Source organism: Pipistrellus kuhlii, unplaced genomic scaffold (assembly GCF_014108245.1).
Source record: "Pipistrellus kuhlii isolate mPipKuh1 unplaced genomic scaffold, mPipKuh1.p scaffold_m20_p_21, whole genome shotgun sequence".
In the NCBI taxonomy this organism is placed as follows: Eukaryota; Metazoa; Chordata; class Mammalia; order Chiroptera; family Vespertilionidae; genus Pipistrellus; species Pipistrellus kuhlii.
The window spans coordinates 4,895,057-4,899,952 of record NW_023425520.1 but is presented as its reverse complement, the minus strand read 5'-3'; the positions used below and the strand labels follow the sequence as shown (position 1 = coordinate 4,899,952).

The 4,896-nt window shown below is 47.6% G+C and overlaps 1 pseudogene; it reads left to right on the top strand.

Annotated features, from left to right (window-relative positions):
- The first annotated feature begins 1,830 nt into the window (after positions 1-1,830).
- Positions 1,831-4,336, top strand: LOC118726131 (annotated as a pseudogene).
- The last annotated feature ends 560 nt before the right edge of the window (positions 4,337-4,896 follow it).

Below are 4,896 nucleotides of genomic sequence, written 5' to 3'. Positions count from 1 at the left end.
CTCTCTATCCTTCCCCTTAGAATATAGCTTCTAAATGCACCCGAGCCTCTCTCATCTTAAAAAAAAAAGTCTCCATGACTCAAGACCCCACTTCCAGGTGATGGTCTTCACAGCCTAGTTGTGCAATAAACATTCATCACTACCCATTTTTTAATCAAAGTAATGCATAAGCATAGCTTTTAAAGTCAAACAATGCTATAAGGCTTATTCATTTTTAAAATATTTTTCTGTAAACCCTATTTTTTTCAAAATAGCCTATGTATACTCTATTTTAACTTTTTTAATTTTGAGATTATCTTTTATCTTCCTACCATGGAAGATGAATGTCAGTTCTCTTTACCAGCCCCTCACTATCCCCACCAGGCATACAAGCAGCCCTATCCCGTCCCTCTACCCTCCCCATATAGTTACATCTAGTTGGTGGTGAAATTATTATCCAATATATATGTTAATATATCTATATTTTTCATACACATAGTGTACTTTGGCTATGCTTTTTCTTGTACACATTTTGTTTTGCATAATTACCTCTCTTTTTTCAATCTATCTTTCTGTGTACCTATCTCTAATTCAGCCCCTCACTTTCCAAAAAAACAACAGGAAATCTACTACTTAAAATGTTCTTCTCATATAATCCTTCCATCATCACTTTTATATGGAAGAATCTCTCTCCAGGCCATTACCCAACTGCTGTTCTTTGCTTCCCTTCACCATCATCCCACTAATTTCCTTTACTTTCCTAGGTTTTTTTGCCTCTAATTCCTAGATTCTAAGTGTTCCTATTTCTTGCTTTACATTTGCATCTTGGTGCAAAACATCCTACAATAGTTTTTTCTGAAAAGGGATGCAAGAAAGGCACTTTTTTTTTTTTTTAGACCTTCACTCTTAACTGATCATTTTGTTAGGAGCAATGCTTTGGTTGGCAATCATTTCCCCTCAGAATGTTGAAGGTGTTGCTATACCATCTCCAAGTTGTTGAGAAGTCTCTGCCATTCTGACTCCTGGTCCCTTGTATATAACCTGCTGCATTCCTGCCTGGTAGCTTTAGGGAAGTTCTATCTTCAGGATCCTGATATTTCATAATAATGTGCTTTGCATGAGAACTGTTCTTCATTAATTATGCTAGCCATTTGCTGGTCCCTTTCAGACTAGAAACCCAGGACTTCAGGAATATGCTTCCCTTTTCTTTGATAATTAATTCCCTCTGTCTTCTTTCTTCTTTCTTTCTGGGCTCCTAATAGTCATATGTTGGACCTTCTGGACTGATTCTCTACTTTTCCCATCTTTTCTATTTTTCCTAACTTTGTCTTTTAGCTCAACACCCTGGGAGGTCTTCTCAACATTACCTATAGACTTGGAATTTCTGCTATCATATTTTAACTTCTGGAAGCCCCTTTCCATCTTCTGAAAGTTTCTTTATATAACACTGTTTTTATTTCATAGATGTATTTCCTCTTATCTCTTAGATGGCATTAATCAGTGTACTTCAAATTTTTATTATGTCCCCTCCATTGCCTCTGTCTTTCCATTCATTTCTTTGTCAGGGTCTCCATCTTAACCATCATAATCCTGCCTCAAATCTTCAGTGAGGCTTAACCCCTTTTTGTCTGACTTAATGGTGAGGAACTAAACATTCATTAGAGGTTCTTTATGCATGGACAGGCCTAACTGCCTGGTAAACTCCACCAGAGTTTGAGGGGGATCTGTCGTTCTGTTTGGTCTTTCACCTGGAGCACCAACTTTCCCAGAACACCATGTCCAGTCTCCTCACCTGGCTCTCCACACTGAGCAGGCTCAGCAGGAAAAAGGGCTAAGGGGTCTCACTGCGCAATGTGCCAAGTGCCCACTCTCAGCATGTTGCCAGGTGTCAGAATACATCACAATCTTGGTGGGGGAGGGGGGAAGCTGCAGGCAAAGGGGCAGCTACCTGGAGACCTGGAGAATGAATATGAGCACCTGTGTTCTTTGTGCAAGCTTCCCACCAGCCTTTCTGGTTTCTGCCTCCCCTTAGTACCGCACCTTCCAGAGGTGCCTGGTTCCTCTGATTTTCGAGGTTTGCACAACAAGAAAGGGCATGTTCCTCGTTGATTTCACCCCACCCCACTCCCACTCCCACAGACAGGGGTTAGCTTCCTCTGAAGGAGAAGGAAAGGAAAGGAGGGAGGGAGGGAGGAGGAAAAGAGGGAAGAGGAGGGAGAAAGAGAAGAAAGGGTGGAGGGAGGCAGTGAGAAAACATTTTTGAGCCTCTATTATGCACCAGACCCTGTCTGTGCTGGGTTCTTTACATAAAGAAATTTATTGTATCCCAACAACCCTCTTAGGTGGATAGTGGTATGATCATTCACATCATACTCTTGCGGAAACATTGTTCAGAGACTACTTAGGGAGCCCAGGATCACACAGCTGTGAGTGTCTGCATTCAAACCTCAGGCTCTGTGATGCCTAAGACCCGTGCTCCTTTCCCTGTCTCAGACTGAGAGCTATTTGTAGGCTGGGGTCTATAGGGTACCCCAAAGGCCATACAGAGAAGGCACCCTAGGCCCTCCCTTCCATCCCATGGTTCCCCCCCAAGCCTTGCGAGCATTCTAGGGCAGTCGGTGGAGTATTTTACATCCTCCCTGGAAGGGGACCAAGGCGCTGTGTTCTCAGCTGCTTGGGCTGAGATCTGAGGGCCAGACCCCGGCGCTGACGTCACTCGGCGTGCCCTCCGCTTCCACCGGGCCGTTTATGCTGGCACCGCCAGCAGCAAGGCTGGCGGGAAGGGGAGCAGCCCAAACAGGATTAATAAGAGGCAGCTGGGCTTTTTAAAAGCCTTCCTGACAATGTAAAGAAACGAAGTCAGATGTTTTTGGAACGGACTATGAAATGAACTTGTCCAGCTCCTCGTCTCTCTCTCTCTCTGTTGCCACTTCCTCCCACTTTCTGCTGCCCTTTCAGCATCTTGGATGATAACCCGGAGGCTAAGGTCAGATGCTGGCTGGATGAAGTGAGTGTCCCAGGGCTGAGCTGTTCCCACGGCCCACAATTCAGCAGCCCCTCACCCTCCTCCGCTTACCCTCCAAACGCCCTCAGCACTTCACCTAGCACCCCCTAATCCCTGCCCCGCGCGCCAGCGGTGGTCAGTGTCTGAGCGGAGAGAGAGTTGATGGAGAAGGCGTGCTGAGGCCGCGGTGAGCAGGACGTCAGAGCGCACTGTGTGTCGCAGGTGCGGTGGGCCCTTGGTAGGGGAGGTCTTTGTGACGCGGTGTTCCAGGCCGGCAGTCCCCACGCAACGCTGGAACCTTGTAAGGCCCCTGCACCCTGCACACTTTCCACTCTCTTGACTGCAGCCAGGAGGCAGAAGTGGCCAACAGCTGGGCCACCAACCAGAAGTGGTGTTGTGGCCATGAGAGCTACCATTACCAACTACCAGTGGTGATACGCTAGGCTCAGGAGTTGTCCAGGTGGGCCTGCTGGGTCCCAGGAGCCCCAGTTCTTCTACCCACACATCTGCCCTACAGAGCTGGGTGCAGAGGGCACGCTGGAGCCATGTGGGGGTGACAAGCCCAGGACGGAGAAGCTCACTGTCGGTCAGCTGCCCAGTGGAGCATGCTCTCATTACTTCCTAGGGCCCTGGAGGTCATGTGGAAACAGATCTACGACCGTAACCTGAAGTGAAAGCCCTGTCCTGATTACTGAACCAGCACTGAGCCCACTGGCCAACTGATAGCAGATCGTTGAAGTGTTTTTGAATCTATGTCCATCCATGGGGTGCTGGCTCTTCTTTGCTGCTGGCTTCACAACTGGCTTTGTGGTGAAGTCAGGTGCTGCGATTACCCAGTGTGTGCCTCTCTTTGAAGGTTACTGTCTGCCTCCAGCAGCTAGTTTGTCTGGCCTTGGCCTTACTGACTACCTCGGGATGCTGTTGAAGGACCATGGCATCATCCTGCTTAGTGCTGCAGACAACAAGATAGTCACGGTGGTGACTTGTGATGTGGCAATGAGCTATGAAGAGGAAATGACCAAGACACCTGGTGGTAGAGAGTTTACTAACTACCTGGTGGGGAGATGATCAGGCTCCATGACCAGCTCTTGCAGTGTCCAGCGGCCCTCTCTGTCCATCTCTCATGAACCTGGAGACTCCTGGCATCGAAAAGATGCATCAGCATCATGAAATGCAGGACAGATCTGAGAGTTACTTTTTCTCTAATATTGTCTTTGCTGGGAGATCAACCTCATTCCCTGGTTCAGGAAAGTGGCTGCCCACAATATAGCAATGGTGGCACCTGCCAATGCCCCTGTGCAGGTTAGAGCTCCCCAGAAAGGGAACTACTGGTGTGGATGGGAGGCTTTGTAGACATGTGCCTCACTCACTGCTGCAGAGTTTAAAGACGTTGGCCCCAACATGGTACCCCAGAGACGCTTCTGAAGACAAAATGCTTACAAGAAGATGTTTCAAGCATGTGGGACAGAAAACTGGGTATTGTGTTTCTGGGAGAACAGAAACTATTTCAATTATTGGAATGCCTATCCCTCTGTTGCATTTCTATAATGGAGGGTGAGGCAGTCGGATGTTTAGGGGAAACACTGAAAACAAGAGAAAGTGGGTCCAGGAGGGGGGCAGGGATTATTTGTGGATTAGCCTAAAGGCCACACTGGGTACCATCACAGAGGCGTGTGTTTTTGAGATTAACATTAACCTCCAGGGACTAGAGAAATCAAAACTAAGATATTCCAGGCACCTACTACGCTCTGGGCAACATGTTAGGACTTTTTCGCGCTTTCTTTCCCACAATCATCAAGTCCTGCCCAGGCTGTCTTTCCTCCAAGTTGTTCCAAATCCTTCCCATCCATAAGGGAAGGGCCGCACTACTTCCTCTGTGGAGCCTTCCCTGGCCAACTCCTCCCTCAGAGGCC